The 21915-nt window shown below is 36.4% G+C and overlaps 1 protein-coding gene and 1 pseudogene across 4 annotated transcripts in view; one reads left to right on the top strand and one right to left on the bottom strand.

The window, feature by feature from the left end:
• Positions 1-21915, bottom strand: part of LSAMP (limbic system associated membrane protein) — a 922095-nt gene that overhangs the window by 716059 nt on the left and 184121 nt on the right. The window lies entirely within an intron of this gene.
• LOC112849868 (small ubiquitin-related modifier 2 pseudogene) lies at positions 6707-7060 on the top strand (annotated as a pseudogene).

The following is a 21915-nucleotide window of genomic DNA, read 5'->3' as shown; positions in this document are numbered from 1 at the left end:
TTCTAGTCTGAAAGAGATTCAGCAACTTGTTTCAGATTACTCAGCTAGTAACAGAACCAGACTTAGAATCAGGTCTCCAGAATCTTCATGTAGTAAATATTTCTGCCATTCTACGTCCAACTCTTCTAATTCTCTTTCTATCCTGTTAGCATCTAAGTAGTCTCTTCTAAAAATTTTCCTACTCTCCTTTCTTCCTTCAGCACTTTATAATATTGTCTAGAGAATCTTGTTTTAATTTCTCTATGTATTTTATTGAACATCTTTTTCTCATCAATTCTGAGAATATGAAGCCACTGCCAAAAGATAGGAGGGGCCATTATTATCATTAGTAATATTATTGTCTTCCACATAGGCAATATTTTATTTAGAGACATTCCGCTTTCATAAATTTACACATTAATTACATTGGTATGGGCTCATATATCCTTATAAAGAACATAGAGAGGGGCTCAAAATCTAGGAGCCCAAAATGAGAAACAACTTGGCCAATGTCTAAGACCTATTCAGAAGCACAAGTAGGGTTGGAGTCCTGTTTTTGTTTCCACCTTTTCCACTTGACCACTCCAAATGAAGAGGAGGCCTGGGGAGTGAGGGTGTTAAATCCCTATCTACATGGGTCATTTGCCTGCTTTCCCTTGGTATTTCAAGTGACTTGGTTCTTCTTAAATCAGTCATGCATACACTTACAAATGACTCCTTCACCTTGCCAACCTCACCACCATCCTGATGGAAGAAGACCAATGGGCCTTAAGTTCCTTTATAAACTTTTCTCTACAATCCACATGGTTGATTGCCCTTTCATCTAGGCATTCTTTGCAGCCTTTAATTTGGACAGCATTTTCAACATAACTGATCCACCCTTGACCTCTCATCACTCCTACATTTTCTCTCCCGCTGGATTTTTATTCATATAGTCACCCTAGGCATACTACAATATTTCATTTGGTGAACAACTCTCTGTAATATACTACCCAAGACTTGATTTCATCTCTGCACCTTTATAGAGACTCTAAATCTCTATCTGAATATTCAGTCTAGTGGGTATAGAAGATTGGAAGAAGGACTAGTAGGAGCCAAACATGAAGTAGATGCTATCCCTAGAAAGTAACAGTGGCAGGAGAAGGCAAGTCTCCCATCACTCCATAACTCCAACATAAAATATACATACATCCAGTTAGGTATATAAAAGATATATAGATATATAAAACAAATCTCATGCAGCCTCTGCATCCCTACTCCCTTCATAATAAAAACAATTCAGGGAATACCCAAGGTAGAGGGGACGATATATCCCCACAACAGGCAGCATAACTGTCATCAAAATCTAACAATTTGTGAAGACCTACATCCATTTCTTTGATCCTTCAGCTGGGGGAGGCACATAAATGGTAGTAACACTAAGAAATCCTAATCTAAAGCTCATGCTCTTTGCCCTCGAGTAGGCAGCTCGGAGGTTAAAGGTATCAGTTTGAACACCTGCTGAATGGTAAGGAACTTCTCTATAGTATGGTCAATTCAATTTTCTATTGAACACTAGTATCTCTCAGAAATCATGGTAAAAGCCATTTCTGGGTCAGTCATGGCAAAATGATTACAATCACATTTCTCTATTGCTTGATTAGGTCACTATTCACTAATGCCCTGAAACCATCAGCTTCTTTGAGCTGTCATTTCATACTCCATACCACTTGTGGTGAGCTTCCCTATATCTAGTTTAGAAAAAAACAGTTCAAGGCAGAAGGTGGTTTCTTTCTCTACTATAAAAAGAGTTTTGGGTCACGGGTGGTTGCCTTCTCACTGTGCTTTTAAAAGAAGAGAGAAAGTACCTTCACTTTGCTGTGAGAAAAATCTGTTCTTTTTCATCTGAAACCATTGCTTGCATCTCACTAAATATTACTGAGCATCCCACAAGTAGCATCTTACCTATTTGCAACAACAAACTGCATTAGGGAAATCTCTTTAGACTGGTGGAACCCAGCAGCCCAGGAAGCTTTGGGAAATAAAATATCTGATAGCGGGTGGCCTAAGTAGACCAGCTGTATGTCTATACATAGGAACTTCCACTTAACAAGTTCGGGCAGCTTGCTCCCATAGCTTATGGAGAGTTGGACCCATTCTATTCCCTTTAGACTCCCTGGGTTGGAGAAGAAAAACAGGCATTTCATCATGTCCTATGCTCCCTTAATCGTGATTTTTGGTTGTTCTTATACATAATAGTTTCATGTTAAGGAGTAAAAATGGCAATCCCAGGAGATACAGGGCCACTGACCCATTGTCCATATGTCAGCAGTCTCCTTCTCCTTTGTGACATGGTCAGTTACTATGGTAATCAGTAGCGAAGGTTTATTAGGGCTTGTTAATATTTAAAAGGTGATTTATAAGCATATAAATAATTGGCTGCTCACTAACAGGTGGGACTCCTGAACTCAGCTGCCTTTGGCAATTAGCTAAAGAATTTGAAAGTTGTGCTCCTGTCCTCCACAGCTGCCTGCCTGTTTGGCTCAGAGCATCAACCTTGAAACAAGGCAAAGAGAAAACAATCCATCAGTAGGGTAGGTGGAACAGACCTTATGACCGATATTGGTTGCTCGCCTAGCAGAGTGCAGAGAAGCAGATGGGAAGGAGTACAGGTTGCCCACTTTCAATTTTTCCTTCAGAAAATGTACATACAACATCCTGAAAACCCTTGTTTCTTGGCAAATTCATTAGGAATGGAGCCAGACTTATATATAAGTTGTTGTTTATACTGGAAGAGCCCCTTGTCTAAAAATATCTCCCTGAACCATCAGTCACAGGATCTAAAAGTGCATCAGAATAGATGTATTGCATTATTTTCAGCATTCGGTGAGTGTTTCTTTGAAAGAGACAGACTGAGAGTGCTAGGCAGAGTTGTATATTGTTTAGGGGTATTAGAGGAGAATGAGGCTGAGAGAAAGAGTGTTTCAATACTCCCAATGGTAGTAAACATGCTAACGTTGCTGGTGATCACATTTTTGGTAATTGGAGAGACCCAGTGTAGCCTGAGAAGACCTAAGAAAATAGAGCTGAGACTGTCTCTCAAGAGTTTGTGGATCAGATTCACGGTTTTTCCAGATTGCAATTTTGACAGGTTAGACCTAATTTAGATGATTCTGGGGTTTTTGTTTTGTTTTGTTTTTAACTTTTAAAACCCCTTTTCATTGTCGATATGTTCCCACAGTTGTGGAGTTTTGAATAATTATTAATAAAATAATTATTAATAAAAAGACATACTTACTGGGTTTGATCCATGTACAGCCACCCAACCACCCCCAAAACAGAAAGCAACAAAAAAGATATACTTACCAAAGAATATCGTGCATTGATCTCCCTAATCTACAAGAGATATTACATGGCATACTATTATTATTATTATTATTATTATTACTATTTTTTGTTATTTTGGCTTGAGTTACATGAGATGAACGAAGAGGAGGAAAATAGGAAGGTAACTGGAAGATATCACAAAGGTAATGAGACATAAGAGGAGAGATTTTGAAGAGGCAAATACTTTAGAGAGAGAGAGATTAAAAAGAAAAATTGGAGGCTAAAAAAGATGTTCCATCTGGTCTCCGAAGCTTATTTCTTTCATTTATAGACAATCTCAGGAGCTGAGAACAAGGCATAGTCGGCCAGTGCTTCTTGAGGGGGGGCATAAAAAAAGGCAAGAGAATCCACTGTGCATTGACTGTAGGGTATTTCATCAGCTCCAGGAGGTATACAGACCAGCAGTGATTGTGTATATCTAAATGCCAAAGGGGATGATTACCCCTCCAATTATTTTAATTTATGTAACAGCATATTTTCTTCCCCACTCAACTAAGTGCCTGATTCCACTGATAAAGCACCTAACTCACCAGTAACTTGAAAATGTTATTCAGGTTGATTACACGCTACTCTATGGAGTTATCTTTTGTTTTAGTAATTGGTGGTAGTTTTTAATTCCATCTTCTACAAAATGTGTGTGAGGGGTTATCTTGATCCTTTCTCTATTTTGCTGAGATTTTTGAACACATTCTATGCTTTCTGAAGAAAACTCTATTCCAATTAAAAATAAAAACTGGCATTCATATAATTTTTACTATGTTTCAGGCGTCATTCTAAGTTTTTTATATATAACTCATTTAATCCTCACCAAAAAATTATAAATTGGGTCTTATTACTCTTCCATTTTTAAAAGTGAGGAAACAGACATGGTTAAAAAAATTAAAAACAAAACAACTTTCTTAAGAATATAGAAAGGAGCAAATTAGGAAAAGATCTAGAATTTGAAAACTTAACACAGGAGAGCCGGCTCTTCTATTTCCCTTCATTACATTAGCAAATATGTTGACTGATGGTTCCACCTCTGGTTATGAACTAGGAAATTATAAGAGAGTAAAACTCTCTCCATACCAAGCAAAACAAATCATGTGAGGTACAGAATATTTTCCTGAACTCCTAAGAAAAGTGACATTGAAATAATCTTTATTTTTTATTTATTATTATTTCTTTTTTCTACTTTGAGAGAGAGAGTGTGTGTAAGCAGGAGAGGGGGCAGAGAAAGAATAAGAATCCCAAGCAGGCTCCACACTCAGCACAGAGCCCTAGATGGGGCTCAATTCCACAACCAGCTGAGAGATCATGACCTGAGCTGAAATCAAGAGTCAGTCACTCAATCAACTGAGCCACCCAGGCACCCTTGAAAGAAAATGACATATGAATCTACTCTCCTCCCTGGTTGACTAGCTGGAAAAGAAAAAATTCCCCATAGACAGGAAATCAGCAGACTCCTTAACAATACTAACAAAAGAAGAAAGTTAGATTTTTTTAAGTTTATTTATTTAAGCAATCTCTACATCCAATGTGGGGTTCAATTCATGACCCTAGATCAAGAATTGAATGCTCCACCAACTGAGCCAGTCAGGCGTTCCTTCTTAACAAAATTTTAAGGCCTCTATGTGGGCTGCCAAGAAACATTTGACTTCTGAGACTCTAGTGTAGCTGTAGAGTGAATCTGCACTCACTCACTAATTCTACTGCCTGGGTCTTTACTGACTGCTCAGGGGCAGTTCTCCACAGGCTTGAAGGCAGGAGTGGAGAGCAGAGAGGGATGAATTCCAACTCCAGATTTCAGCTTTTAAGAGCTGCAGACAAACAGGGTTCTGAGTGGGGCTTCTCTAAGGCATTCTGCAGAGGAAAGATCTTCCTGGGCATACAAAGTCTTAGTAGGCCTGGAGGAGAGCAAAGAAAACTCCTTAGAAATATGAAGAGCTGGGGCGCCTGGGTGGCGCAGTCGGTTAAGCTTCCGACTTCACCAGGTCACGATCTCGCGGTCTGTGAGTTTGAGCCCCGCGTCGGGCTCTGGGCTGATGGCTCGGAGCCTGGAGCCTGTTTCCGATGCTGTGTCTCCCTCTCTCTCTGCCCCTCCCCGTTCATGCTCTGTCTCTCTCTGTCCCAAAAATAAATAAAAACGTTGAAAAAAAAAAATTCTAAAAAAAAAAAAAAAAAAAAAAGAAATATGAAGAGCTGAAAGTGCTGTAAAAGCAGAGATCTTCATGTTTTAAAAAGCTGGGACTTGGGCAGAGAAGCATTGAGATCTATGGATATCACTAGTGCTCAACCCCAAATCTGCAGGGTTTCATTTTAATTCTACTTTCAAACATTTAAAGCCTGTGGTCAAACTAAAGCTGCAACAAAGACCAAACACATCTCAACTAGAGACCAGATTTATTTAGCTCTCTAGCATAGACTTTTGTTTTCTAGACATATATGCGATTTATACGCATTTCTACTATTTTCTTACACAAAATATCTTTAGTGCCATAAAATTTACATGACAAATAAAATATGTAAATCACAGCAAAAAGAGAATACATGGAGAGAAGCAGACCCAGAGACGGCCCAGATGTTGAAATTAACAGATTTAAAAAATTTTTACTGGGGCGCCTGGGTGGCGCAGTCGGTTAAGCGTCCGACTTCAGCTCAGGTCACTATCTCTCGGTCCTTGAGTTCGAGCCCCGCGTTGGGCTCTGGGCTGATGGCTCAGAGCCTGGAGCCTGCTTCCGAGTCTGTGTCTCCCTCTCTCTCTGCCCCTCCCCCGTTCATGCTCTGTCTCTCTCTGTCTCAAAAATAAATAAAACGTTAAAAAAAAATTAAAAAAAATTTTTTTTTACTGTTTATTTATTTTTGAGAGACAGACAGACAGACACAGAGACAGTCTGAGTGGGGGAGGGGCAGAGAGAGAGGGAGACACAGAATCCGAAGCAAGCTCCAAGTTCTCAGCTATCAGGACAAAGCCCACCTAGGGGCTTGAATTCACTAATGGTGAGATCATGACCTGAGCTGAAATCAGACACTTAACTGACTAAGCCACCCAGGAACCCCAAAATTATCAGAGATTTTAAATAAAATAACAAAAAAATCTAAAGGAGCAAGTAGAAAAGGTGACCAATATGAATAAAGAGATGGTGGATTTTAGCAGAAACATGATTATATTAAAGAAAAATGTATTGAACTCTCTATTTAAAAATGCAGTATCATAGATTAAGCACTTATTAGACAAATTTAACACCAGACTGGAATCTGAAAAGAATTAGTATCCTTGAAGACAGGTCAATAGCGCTCCTGGCACTCCTTGTGTGTGCTCGTTCAAGTGAAGGCCTGGTACCTCTGTGAGGCAGCAGCTGAGGAGAATGTGGCACACACCATGGCAGATGAAAAGTCCATGGAAGGAGTCAAGAGTGGGAACAATGATCATGTTCATTTGAAGGTGGTGGGTCAGGATGGTTCTGCGGTGCTATTTAAGAGGCACAGTGCATTTAGTAAACTAATGAAAGCCTGTTGTGAACAACAGGCTTGTCAATGAGCTTTGTCAATGAGGCAGATCAGATGCCAAAGGGACGAGCAGCCAATCAATGAAACAAACACTCGTGCACAGTTAGAGATGGAGCATAAAGATATAATTGATGTGTTCCTACTGCAGACAGGAGGTGTTTATGAAAAAATGGAATCTGCCACTTTATTCCAGAACTCTTCCTCCAGACCAAGAGTACAACCTTAACTAGAAAACTGCAGTTTTGGGGCACCTGGGTGGCTCAGTTCGTTAAATGTCCAACTTCAACTCAGGTCCTGATCTCACAGCTCGTGAGTTCAAGCCCTGTGTTGGGCTCTGTGCTGACACCTCAGAGCTCAGAGCATGCTTCAGATTCTGTGTCTTCCTCTCTCTGCCCCTCTCCTACTCTCTCTGTTTCTAACTCAAAAACAAATAAAAACATTTAAAAAAACATTTTTAAAAAATAAAAAAAGAAAGAAAGAAAGAAAATCACTGTCTGGTTCCACCACATCCTGATGACTAAAGTGTAGTTTTCTCTATTCTTTCATTTTCCCCTTCCCCATTCCTTTGCTGCACATAAAGTAACTTGTGTGTATGTACATGAGCATATTGCAGTTTTTAACTTAATGACCAACGATATATTTCGATCAATACCAAATTGAGATGGGATGGGGAAAAATATTGGGGAAATGCCACGGATATGGAAAAAATCTCCATCTGTGACATGCTCATTCAGCTCTTATTTTCATGTGTTAGTAAGCTATTTTTGCTCTCATAAGAAAACAAAAAATAATATAAAAACTTGCATACTCTGTTTGATTAGAGAATTTTAATGCTTTACATTTATCACTATAAACCCAAGGAATATTTCATAACATTTTTGTACATAGCTGTAACATGTAGGGTGATCTGTCTTAAATAGGAACAAATTACTCTAAAGGAAATAAATCCTAGATAGTTTCCCACTCAAGTCAAGCATTTTTTTGTTTAAATAAATTTCATATTTAAAATAAACAAAAGAAATCAATAGAAGATATCAAAACTAAAGCTATATATATATATATATACATATATATATATAAAATATATATAATATAGGGTGTTGTATGGAAACTAATTTGACAACAATTTTCATATATTAAAAAAAAGAGCTGAAAAAAATAACTATACATATATAGTCAAATAAATAAATAATTTTTAGGGGCGCCTGGGTGGTGCAGTCGGTTAAGCGTCCGGCTTCAGCCAGGTCACGATCTCGCGGTCCATGAGTTCGAGCCCCGCGTCAGGCTCTGGGCTGATGGCTCAGAGCCTGGAGCCTGTTTCCGATTCTATGTCTCCCTCTCTCTGCCCCTCCCCTGTTCATGCTCTGTCTCTCTCTGTCCCAAAAATAAATAAACGTTGAAAAAAAAATTTAAAAAAAAAAAAATAAATAAATAAATAAATAAATAAATAATTTTTAAAAATAGAGAAGTGTTGGGGCGCCTGGGTGGCGCAGTCGGTTAAGCGTCCAACTTCAGCCAGGTCACGATCTCGCGGTCTGTGAGTTGGAGCCCCGCATCAGGCTCTGGGCTGATGGCTCGGAGCCTGGAGCCTGTTTCCGATTCTGTGTGTCCCTCTCTCTCTGCCCCTCCCCCGTTCATGCTCTGTCTCTCTCTGTCCCAAAAATAAATAAACGTTGAAAAAAAAAATTAAAAAAAAAAATAGAGAAGTGTTTGAGATCTGAAGGACAATATCAAACCCACGATTACTGTAGAAAAAGAAGATAGAGAAAAGGATAAAAAAAAGTATTTAAAGAAACAGAGCAGAGAATAATTCAAAATGACTGAAAGGTGTTAACACATATCTGATATTCAGTGGACCCCATGCAGAGTGCGACAAAGCAAAACGCACCTCTTCATAGTTAAATTGCTGAAAACAAATTTTAATAATTTAAAATGAGTCCGTAAAAAATAGACTATCTTCAATGGAACAACGTACATGATGGTTTATTTTCCACTAAAAATAATTGCACAATGTATTATTGCACAAGGCAATAATAAAAAGTGCAAAACACCAGAAGTCAACTTAGGAGTGTTGTATATAGATCTATCTCTTCCAAAAAAGGGGGAAAATAAAGTAATTTCATAAAACAAAACCTTAGGGAATTTACCTCAGCAGCAACATACTACAAGACACTCCGCTAAAGAGAACTGATACCAAATGGAACCGCAGATCTGCTAGAATGAATGAAAGGCATAAAATATAGTAAAACCTGGGAAAATATAAAAGACTTTTCAGTCTGTATCTGTATTTAAGTCTATGTATATTTTTGAAAGGTTGCAGAGCATTTAAAATAAAAGCAATAAAAGGGGCACCTGGGTGGCTCAGTCAGTTAAGTGTTAGACTCTTGATTGTTGCTCAGGTCATGATCTCTCGGTTCAAGCCCTCCTTGGGCTTCAGGCTGACTCTTTGGAGCCTGCTTGAGATTCTGTCTCCCTCCCTCTCTTCCCCTCCCCCGCCTTTTCTCTCTCCCCCTCGCTCTCTGCCTCTCCACTCTCTCTCTCACTCTCTCAAAATAAATAAATACACTTTAAAAAACAGAAAAGTAATAACAATACCGAATGTATTTAGAGATTGTTAGCATATGTAGTATAGAACTAAAACATACAAAATCAAGAGCACAAAGGGGAGGAAGAGAGGAAAAAAACCCCCACTAAACTGCATGTGTTAAGGCATAAGATTATTTGAGTGTACACTGCAATGTCTAAGATTCATATTGTAAACTCTAAGCCTATACTTCCCACAAGGGTAGTCAGTGGCTACATGCTGATATTTAAATTTAGGAAGAAATTAATAAAAATTGAATAAAATTGAAAATTCAGCTCCTAAAGTTACACTAGCCACATTTCAAGTGCGAAGTAACTACATATCCTTGGTGGCCATGTTTGATTGAACAGATAGAGGAGATTTCCATCAGTTAAGTTATTTTAGACATCACTGCTCTATATAAACATAAAATTACAACACAAAGCTATAAATCTAAATACCAAAAGTAGGAGTGAGAATGAAATTTAAAAAAATGTGATATAACTCAAAGATGTAAGGAAAGAAAAACAGAGATATGTTATTAAATGAGATAAAGAAAAACCAAACATGAAGACAGGAGATTAAAACAAAACTATATTAATAATTATACATTAAATGGTAATAAACAAAACATCCCAGTAAAAGTCAGTGATAATAAGATTATATTAAAAAGACACAATTCTATGCATTTTATGTGCAAAGGGAGAGAAGTTGAAAGTAAATGTGTAAAAACAATACCACTACAATACTAAGATTAAGACATAATTTTATGATTAAGATATATTGTGTTAAAGATACTATTTAAACACTAAGATTGAGGGGCGCCTGGGTGGCGCAGTCGGTTAAGCGTCCGACTTCAGCCAGGTCACGATCTCGCGGTCCGTGAGTTCGAGCCCCGCGTCAGGCTCTGGGCTAATGGCTCGGAGCCTGGAGCCTGTTTCCGATTCTGTGTCTCCCTCTCTCTCTGCCCCTCCCCCGTTCATGCTCTGTCTCTCTCTGTCCCAAAAATAAATAAACGTTGAAAAAAAAAATTTTTAAACACTAAGATTGAGAAATTGGTTGGACATCTTAATTTCAGATGAAGGTTTTTTCAAGGGAAAGAATATTACTGGAGAAATAAAGAAATATTTCCTAATTGTAAAGAGGTTGATTCATCAAGAAGTCATAACAATTCCAAAAGTGAATGTACCCAATAAAAGAGATTTGAAAATACATGAAGCAAACTTCACAGATTATATGGAGATGACAAGTCCACCTTTGTGTCCAGAGTTTTTATATAACCATCACCCAACAACTGTATATATATAGGTCTATCCCAACAGCTGTACAGTCTTTGCAGGTACGCATGAATTATCCACCAAAACAGACTAACTACTACTTATAAAAAAAGTCTCAAACATGCTTAATAATTAAAATCATATGGAATATATCCTATGGATACAATGGTATCAAATTAGAAAATAATTTTAAAAGCTATATTTAATAACAAATTTTTAAATAACCTATAGGACGAAAAAGAAATCAAACAGAAAATTATAAAAGAGTACAAGATGAATTACAATAAAAACATAGTACATAAAAATCTGTGTGGTTCACTAAAACTGCACCAGGGGTATTTGTAGCTTAAATGTTTATAGCAGAAAAGAAGAATTATTTTTAAATAAGTAACCAACACTTCAACTTTATTTTATTAAAAAAAATTTTTTTTGGTTTATTTGTTTTTTGAGAGAGAAAGAGAGAGAGCAGGGGAAGGGCAGAGAGGAAGACAGACAGAGAATTCTAAGCAGGCTCTGCACCATCAGCACAAAGCCCAATGTGGCGCTCTAACCCACAAACAGAGGTCATGACCTGAGCCAAACCAAGAGTCAGATGCCCAAATGACTGAGCCACCCAGGCACCCCCAAAATTTCTACTTTAGAAGCTAGACAAAACAACAAATTCAGCCCAAAGTAAATACAAAAAAATAATGATGACAAAAACAGAAAACAACAAAATATAAAACAAACAACAGGTATCAAAATGTTGAAAGTGGAATCATTAAAAAGATGAATACACTTGACAAATTTCTAAACAAGACTTATTAAGAAAAAAGAGAAAATACAAATGACATCAAGAATGAAAAGGGACATTACTAGAGATTGTACAAAAAAATAAAAGGATTTACACCAATACATTCTACAAGTTAGATAAAACGGACACATTCCTTGAACAATATACTTATCTGAACTGATATCATAAGAAACAGGAAAACTAAATAGCCCATAACTGCAACATAAATTGAGTTCATAATCAAAAACTTTCCTACAAAGTTATTATGGGCTTAAATGTTTTTATTGAAATTTTATCAAATGTTTAAGTAAGGTATAATACCAATTCTACATAAGTTCTTTCAGATACTGAAGGAGGAAGAAACACTTTTTAACTAATATAGTCAAAACCAAAACTTGGCAAATATAAGAAAAAAACTAAAGACCAAGATCTAATATGATCACAGATGCAAAATCTTAAAAACAGAAAGACACTGAGTACAAATACACATACACACACACACACAGTGATACATCATGAACAGATGGATTTTACCTCAGGTATGTAAATGTGGTTCAACATTTTTTAAAAAATACATTAACATATTTCACCATACTAACAGAATAATTCAAAACAGCATATAATCATCTCAGTAGATGTAGAAATACGGCCTTTCCACAACTCTCCCAAAGAAGAATGTCCTCTCTCATCATTTCTATTTTGTATTTTCCTAGAGTTTCCCTTCTGTACAATGAGGTAGGGAAAATAAATAAAAGCTTAATGTTATAAAAGAATTAAAACTGTGTAATTGCAAGCAAAATAATTACATATAGAGAGAACCTTCATAGAATCTACAAAAAGGCCAGAACTAAGTAAATTCAGTCACACTGTAGAATTCAAACTCACAAAAAATCAGAAGTGTTTCTATACACGAGCAATAATATTAGGAAAAAGTAAAATAGTTCACATCATTAGAAATTCTAAATACATAAACAATCTACTAAAAATATGCAACATCTCCACAATGAAATGATAAAACATTGTTGAGAAATGTAACAGACTCCAATAAATGAAGAGCTGTGCCTGTGTATTAATACATTAAGGATGTTTTTTCTCTTTTAATTTAATGTAATACCTATCAGGCTATTTTGAAGATAATTGACAAGCTCATTCTAAAATTTGAATCAAAATAAGGATTTAGGATAGTCAAAACAATCTTTTAAAGAAAGTTAAATGACTTAACACTATCTACTTCCAAGATTTATTACAAAGCTACAGTAAGCAACAGTGTAATAATTTACTTAAAGAATTAACATATAGATCATTAGAAAATAACAAAGTCCAGAAATAATCCCACACATATAAAGTCAATTAATCTTCAGATAAGGTATCACGTTCATTCAATGGAGGAAAGAAAAGTCTTTTTTTTTTTTCTTTTTTTTTTCTTTTTTTTTTAACGTTTATTTAGTTTTGAGACAGAGACAGAGCATGAACGGGGGAGGGGCAGAGAGAGAGGGAGACACAGAATCGGAAGCAGGCTCCAGGCTCCGAGCCATCAGCCCAGAGCCTGATGCGGGGCTCGAACTCACGGACTGCGAGATCATGACCTGAGCGGAAGTCGGATGCTTAACCGACTGAGCCACCCAGGCGCCCCAAGAAAAGTCTTTTAATAAGCGGAACAACTCAACTCTTATACTCCATAAATAAAATATTTAATTTGAGATGAATCTTAGACTTCGTAAGGCACAGAAGAAAAATAAGAATATTTCTGTAACCTAGGGAGTAGACAAAGATGAATTCCACAATGCACAAATCAGTAACTCTAAAAGAAAACCTATGATCAGTTAAACTTCATCAAAATTAAAATTTGTATCTCATTAAAGTAAACATTAAGAAATACTCAAAAAACAGACTGCAAGGAAGTTTTCATAACATATCCATTTGAGGGGCACTTGGGTGGCTCAGTCGGTTAAGTGTCCAACTCTTGATTTTGACTCACATCATGATCTCACAGTCATGAGAACAAGCCCCATGTCAGGCTCTGTTCTCAGAGTGTAGCCTGTTTAGAATTCTCTCTCTCTCTCTCTCTCTCTCTCTCTCTCTCTTTTTCTTTCTTTACCTTTCTCTCTCTAACTCTGCCCTTACCCCTGTCTCAGAGTGTCTCTTTCTCTCTCTCAGAATAAATAAATAAACATCATAAAAATAGTATATCCATTTGACAAAGAACTTACATGCAGAATATTAGAGAAATCCTATAATGCAATAAGAAAAGGACAAATAATAAAAAGACAAACCCAATGACAAAATGGTTAATGACTTCAATATATACTTCACAAAGAAGAAATACAAATGGCAACAAATACATGAAAATGTGTTCAGAATATCCAAAAGAACTGTAAAAGGATGTTCATAGCAACTTCCATATTCATAATTGCTCAAATGCCCAACAACAGGAGAATGAATAAACAAAATGTGTTATAGTCATGCAATAAACACTACTATATAATATAAAAGAAGAAACTATTGATACAAGCAAAGTCATAAATAAATTTCGGAAACATTATGAGGAGTGAAAAACCAACCACAAAAATATGACTTAATTATTTATATCATTCCAAGAATATACAAAACTAATCTACAGTGATATAAATTTAAGAGCGATCATATCTACGGGTGGAGAGAATGAAGAGGAGATTGACCATAAATAACATGAGGGAACTTTCTGGGATAGGGTAGATCACATTGTGAAGAAAAAGTATAGGCAAGACACAGACTGAGAAAACGTTTTCATAGTGCATATATCTGACAAAGGACTCATATATAGAATATTTGTATTCTATACACGGTTACATGTACATGGTAATGTTCTGTACATGGGTGCATAAAATAGCTAAAATTCATTAAACTGAGTGTGTAAATCTGTGCAAATTATTATATATAAATCACATCTGAAAATTTATATGGTGATGACCCACCAAGTGCCAGATTCTCTGCAACTCTTTGAAGATATAGTGATAATCAGGACTGTTCTCATAAAATTAGAATTTCCAATAAATGGCCTGATTTAAACCTATTTGAAGACTTACCTCAACTAAATGCTTCTCTTTTTGTTCACATATGCAACTTTTTGTTTGTTTGTTTTTTGTATATAATATAGTAAAAGTGTGCTACATAAAGAAATCAGGAACCCTAAATTTTATTCACATTTCTGTCCTGGACTAGCTTTGTGACCTTGAATAAAACATTTATCCTTCTTATACTTATCTGCAAAACAAAAGTATCAGTCCAATATTCTTCAAAGCCCCACATCTTTATGGTTTTTATTCTTATTACATATACTAATGATGATATTATCTATTTAATTATGTAATTAATTATGTAATTCTTATTACATATACTAATGATGATATTATCTATCAAGCTGCAAACTTGAGGTGAAAACTGTTCATCGTGGAAGGAAACAGCCCCAGTTTCTTGACCATAATATAACTGTTGGCACTTGCCAGTCTGAGGTATTGCCACTGAGTCATTTCCAGTGAGTTAAGCCTAGAGTGTAGAGAAATTGAGATCTGACTAGTCTTGCCTTTACTTGAGTTCTAATTGCTTTCTCTTAATGGCTTTTTCAGTTATGTTAATTTTAAAAATGACCAACCCAGAACTCAAATCTCCCAATCATAAGACCCCCACGGCAGAAAAGACTTTTTAGTTTGCCAGGTATACAAAGCTTTCTTGTTTTTTAAGTGAAGTAGTTAAGATTCAGAGATGGGAAAGAATCTAAAATCTGTCTGCCCATAAAACATTCTCTTTTACAAACATTTAGAGAACATGCAAGAGTAAATTGCTCTTTTATGAGGTCTGCAGAGGAACATAATACATAACTTGCTTTCGCCGTGATTTTTAAATTTTCCCTTTCTCCCAAATTGCTTAAACACTTTTTGGTTAGAGAAAATGAGCCTCAATATGGACAAACCTTTAGCTAAAGACCGCTTTCCATACCCAATGCTGCTCACTTACCCTTGGAATCTGTAACATTTTTACTCTTCCTTCATATCCACCCAGCGCCTTTCATATCTTTCTGTGCACAAACTTGAATTTACTAATATCAATCCTTTTTTCTATCAGCCTATAGACTCCTAACTCCTTAACCTTTTGCAATATCATTAATTAATTCATTAGGTCATTCAACAAAAACCGAAGTAATAAAAAAAATACACGCATGATGCTATGTAGCGGCCAAGATCAGAAGGGTGAAGAATGTCTCTGCCATCCTAGGGATTATATTCTAAGATCTACATATGTAGTCTATATTTTTAACATATAGTCTAATATTTTTTAAAAAATAATTAAATGTGTGTTTTCTTTTTATTGAGTCCTCTTACAGCCTTTTGATTTGCTCTGTGACTGTGGTGGGCTTAGATTTGCTTTTCAGAACCCTTTGATTCAAAGTATCAAAGTACACCAGGCTTCTAAGCTGCCAAATATCACTATACTCTTCAGCGTGACATGTTTTGTGCTTACAAAACAGTTTCTCAGAATTCTAAAAATACATCACCCCAAGATCTCCCTGTCAAAGTAGTAAAAAGAAAAACAATTGGTGGGAAAGTTAGGATACGTACTGTTCTCTTCTTTTCTAGCTTTTTGCTTTTAATTCTTCTATTCATGTACCAGTTGATTGATTCATTGATTGATTGATTGATTTATAATGTATTTAGTGCCTACTATGAGCCAGGGAATATTCTAGATGAGTAACATCTAATCCTTATCCTAGAGGAGCTCAGAATCAAAAATTCTACTTCAAACTTTTATGGCACAACAAACATGACTGCCTTTACCAATGAATTTTTACCACTATTCAAATCGTTGTTTTAAAAATAGACTAAAAAAATATTTAAAGGTAAAAAGACATTGTTAGTGGTGAGATATTTTAGTAGTTTCTTGTGTGTGTGTGTGTGTGTGTGTGTGTGCATTTGTGTGTATATGTGTGTGCATATTTATATATTTCCTTACATTTCTCTCACTATCATATTCCTACAGAGGCCTTTTCAAACTACCTTTGATATACACTACATTGTAAAACAGCCTTTAAAATACACAAAAGATGACAGTTAGAAAATCATTTTTAGACGAGATACTGCATTAAAATTTTAAAGTACAGGTTTAAAATGTCTTTACTACATCCTCAAACAACCCAAAATACAAATGATGCTATCACATACACACAAACTATCACATTCAATTTAGAACAAGGTGGCAATATTTTCTGTTCATTTAATTCATACAAAAATCACTTCATTGTTATGGATAGCAATAGTGAACCCACATTCCTCAATGAGTATTTATTGTGTTGAAGTTTTTTAAGTTAACAATCCATTCAATCAACACTAACAGGTATAAATGTATTACCTACATTTATAGGTGAGAAATCTAAGGAAAATCTATGTTAAAGAATTTGCTTTTTAAATACTGAGTACAGAATATACTACAAGATAATAAAATTTGATAGAAAGGATACAAAACATGCCCCAAAGAACCTTTAATAGCTAACAATTATTTTTAAATCATGAATTATAATAAAAAATCATAAAAAGTTGTTTAAAGGACATGACTTTTTTCCCTGACTAAAACATGCCTTTGGGAAATTTTTGTCTCCCTGTCTTCATCTTCCTCATGACATTTTATCAATTCTGAATTTCTCCTTGTTTTCTCCTCTCTCTTCTGCAATTGAAAAGTTTTAAATGACTGTTGAACAGCCCATTTATATTCTGAAGAAACCCTTTGCAACTTGGGAGAAATGTGGTATCTTGCACTCATTTCAGTAACAATGGAAAAAAAAGGGACTACTTACTTTTCTATAATTGTAAACAGTACTTAAATCTTTTCATTATTAATTGAATGTATGAAAACTTTTAAAATTATAATAATCTCAGACATTGTTTTTCATAAAGTCACATGATATGTCATTTTGCATTCCTCTAAGACTTCTGTCCTGTCTTGTTCTGTGGAAGTTCCCTCAGCCCTTTGTCATTTTTCCAGTGTGTCCTTATCTACTTATGCTATGATCTCCTTTCCCCTAATCCTCTTCTCATACCCATTATTTTCCAATATTATTAGCTTGGTTTCTTTTGACACAAGAGCTTAAAAGCCACTGCCTATTTCTGTCTGTGTTGCCAACTCTTCATGTCCCTGTCATAGTGACACCTTAAATCTCTGACAGCAAATGTCAAAATCTCCCAAACTGCTCTGTAGACCAACTTCAGCTAAATTTAATAAAGTATTGGGAAGCTCTGATTAAAACAATTGGCACTCATGGGAATAAATGGTATTAGTGGAACCTTAATCTAAGATACTGATATTTCAAAATATAAGCTTGACTTTTTAAATTATGTTTAAAACAAGGTAGTTAGTCCTTAGCATTTTGATCAACAATTTCAGTGAGTGGGGGAGTGGATTGATTCAGCGCACCTAAAAGTTCAAATACTATCCATAGGTCCATAGCAAATAACAGAACAAGGAAATAAAATACAAAAGGTTAAAATTAAAGGTAGTTAAAAGTCTATTTAGTCCTCATTCTCTACCAATTACCTACAAACTTTGGACTTCTACTTTATAATCTTAATATACTTACTCTAAAGACAAAACTCTCATTCTTTCCTGTTTTTTATTCCTTTGGCATTTTAAAATATTACTTATTTCTAATTACTAGTAAATACTGAATGAGATTCCATTGGATTTGGAATCAGAGCAGATTTGTACAACTTAGCTAAAAAAACCTCAAAACAATCTTAAAATGTTTTCTGAATGTTGGCTCAAAAACAGGTTTTTCTCTACTTAACCTTTAAAAATGGTTTGAAATGTAAAAGGACAAAGCGATTCTTATACACAGTCACAGTGACATCCCACAAAAGCTAAAAATATCTCATTGGTTTAACAGGCCAAATTTTATAGTCCCTACAAAGTCCTAATGTTATTGTGAATGCCCTGTGATGGGTTATGTGGGTAAAGTGTTGTGTTTGTAGAATTACATGGTAACTCAAAGAGACACTGATAAGCTATATTTTGCACTTTTGTTCCAGATGCAGGAAGGAAACATTTAATCCATCTAATTTGATCCAAAAAACTGTCTTGATGACATTTGGAAGGATTTAATGACATTTTCCTTGGTTCCAGCTCTACTATTCAGCCATACTTCATCTTATATGATTAGGCTGTAACTCTGCAGACAGTTTAGAGCCCAATGCATCAATTCATAATTAAGATGCAAAAAAACAGCATGAAAAAAGAATTTTGCAAAGTATCCCTTTCTAATAATTGTAACTTGAAATGTTCTTTGCTTTCAACTGAGCCCTGAGCTGTGAAGCAGTTGTTTGGATGTGGGCTAAAAGACTTGACTCACCCTAGGATTGGATCTAACTGTTCTCTTCTCTCAAATGCCTACCATGATTCAGAGGTTCCCAGATGTTGCCCACAGTAACAAAGGTATAAAAATGTAGAAATCAGTGGTTGCAAAGTAAATCAGAGGGAGCCATAACAGATCACCACACAAATAAAGGGGCAGTGCCATGAGTAGAAATGTGTCCCCCAAAATCCATTTGTTGAAGTCGTAACCCCCAGTACATTAAATGTAACTTTATGTGTGAATAGGGTCATTGAAGATGTATTTAGTTAAGATAAAGTCATCAGGGTGAATCCTAATCTAACATGACTAGTTATTAGAAGATGGAGGAGGGACAGTAAATTATACTCTAGACTGAGAAGGCACTTTGAGATCAAAAAACAACACAAGCCACTCCATACTGTTTGTAGAGTTTTATTCAAGATAACTTACTGACAGGCAGAACTGGCAGAGGACTATCCATGGCAGCTGTGTGCTTCCTTTCTGCCCCCATTCTCTGCCCTGTCCAGACCATAATAGAATGAGGGGGATGACAATGAGGTCAAAGGGTAGTTATCCAAAGTGGCACCAACTGTGAGACAGAGATCTTTACTAGTTATCTAAGGTAGAGGCTTCCATGTGCCACTTTAGGGGAGAGCAGAACAAACCTTCCCTCAATCAGGTCACGACATATGTTAACTTCCTGGAGGCCTGCAACAGGTAACCACCAGGGAGGTCATTTCTTAGGCATGAGTCAGATGGAGGGTCAAAGATGGAGTCAGTGTTTTCAGCACTCCTACATAGGTATCCTAATCAAAAGAGGGAGTTTCATTCACACATACACACAAGGGTATCATCATGTGAAGATGAAAGCAGTGAGCAAGGCGATGCCTCTAGAAGCCAAGGAAAGCCAAAGACTTCCAGCACACAACCAGAAGCTAGAGAAGAGACATGGAACAGCCTCTCCCATACAGTCGTTGTAAGGAGCCAACCCTGCTGACATCTTGACCTCATACTTCCATCCTCCAGATCTGTAAGGCAGTATATTCCTGTTGTCTAAGCCACTCCATTTGTGGCACATTGTGATGGCACCCCTAAAAAATTAACATAGACAGCCAACTTGAGAGATGGCGTGTGGTGCAGGAAAAGATGTCGGAAAAGGACAGCCTGATATAAAGGCTGAACAAATGGCAGATGCCATGGCAGAGACATAGCCATGCTGACTGACCTTTCCTCCCTGTGGAAGCGGGAAGACTAGACCCCAATTCCACAGAAACCAAGGAATTCACAAGGTGGGAGCAAAGGCTCAGACACCTAAAAGTTTAAGTTATATATGGAGAAACAGCAATAGAAGAAGGCAAAACCTGTTGGTTCCTGTGAGAGAGTAGAGGCCAATAACGCAGCAAAGTAGGACTCTGACACCAGGGTCTCAGATCCATAACAGCTGGAGATGAGTGGGAAAGTCAGTAAGGAGTTAAATCCAGATCAAAGCAGTATTAAGAAGGTTTCTCTGACAAATGTGTGCAAAACACGTAAAAGTTAGAAGACATTATATGGAGAAAGTATATGACCTTGTGCTCATTACTTCAGCTTCCTTATCTGCGAAATGGAACCTGCTATATAATCATCTCACTGGATTTTTGTAAGAATGAAATGAGATAATCCAGGCACAGTGTCTCATATAGTAAGCCCTTGGATAAATGTCAGAGGCTGAGTCAGATATATACACAACCGTAACTCACATATTCCTTCAAATTAAATGTGGACATTAAAATTTCTCCTTGTCCCTTCCTGACTGCCAGCTCCTTGAAAGCAGTACCTGTAACTCAGGCTTGATTTTATCCCAGACAACACTTACCCAGTATTATGTATAATGAAAAGACAGACATCTGAAGCACGGGTGAATTATAAATGATGTATAAGAAGGAGAGGGTGCATGCTGATTCCCCTTTGCCATTCCCCAGCCCTGACCTCTATCATCCTGCCAACCTAAAGCAGAGCTCCAGGCTGAATCCATCACTAAAGAGTCAAAACATGCTTGTAAATTTGGGTCTGATTTGCTCTAATGAGTTCTTGCTTCTCCTCCATTTCTAGGGGAACATAAAGCAGTGAATGACATGATTCACAGGGCAGATAACACCTCCTTAATATCTCTCCACATGCTGACCTATTTCATTACTGTGCACTTCTCAGGGATGAGAAGCTATGCAAAAACTAGAAGAAAAATACCTGAGAATCTGCCTCCTCCTGGGAATGTTTCAGCTTTTCAAGATTCTAGGTCATCCCTCTCCCTGATATTTGGAGTTCATTCCCACTGGGAGAGCAATCTGTTCACACAGCTTTTTTTTTTAAGAGTTATTGTTTATCGACAGTCTAATATAAGCCATATTCAAAAGTGAAATCTTCATAAATAAAACCTTCATATGAAGTGTTTTCTTTTTAAATTTCATCAAGTATAAGAGTAAGGTGCATTCACTTACAGTAATTCAATTATCAGTTAAATAATTGAGCCACCTCCTGAGAAAGGTATAATTTAACGCTTTACAAATGGCCAAATAGAGAAACTGAATGTTGTTGATAACATTGGTTCAGGATGGGTAAGTCTGTTTTAGGGACTGAAATGTGTCCTGTGGTGAAAGCGAGACTGACCAGGAAGCATTCCTAGCCTCTGGTGGCACAGTAGCTTCCTGTAACAGAATGTTGCTTCTGCACCAAATGTACAAGTTTCCTAGAATGAAAGACTATGTTCTCCAAGCTGTTGCCTCCATGAAAATTACCACCAAGGAGATATCTACCCAATTTTAAACGTGTGGAAAAATGAAGCAGCTCCAGTTATAGCCTCAGAATTACCCTTGAAGACCTCTTCCTCTAATTTTCTTTCCAATTTTTTTTTGCTAGTTGGGAAAAAAAAAAAGATGTGGGGTGTGTCTTTCTATGCAGGTATCTTTGTATCCAGGTGTGTATATGTTGAGTTTGTATATATGTTCTATATGTTTGTGTATGCACCTGTCTTTATACATATCATTAGATCATTCCAGACAGAATTTCTTATGAATTTACTGCTTTTTATTTCCTAAACTACAATGTGACAAGAGACCATTCCTGAGAGCTGTCTACA

Source organism: Puma concolor, chromosome C2 (genome assembly GCF_028749965.1).
Source record: "Puma concolor isolate L17-30 chromosome C2, mPumCon1.1.hap2, whole genome shotgun sequence".
Lineage (NCBI taxonomy): Eukaryota > Metazoa > Chordata > Mammalia > Carnivora > Felidae > Puma > Puma concolor.
The sequence above is the reverse complement of the archived record's forward strand: the minus strand, read 5'-3'. Positions and strand labels throughout refer to the sequence as shown.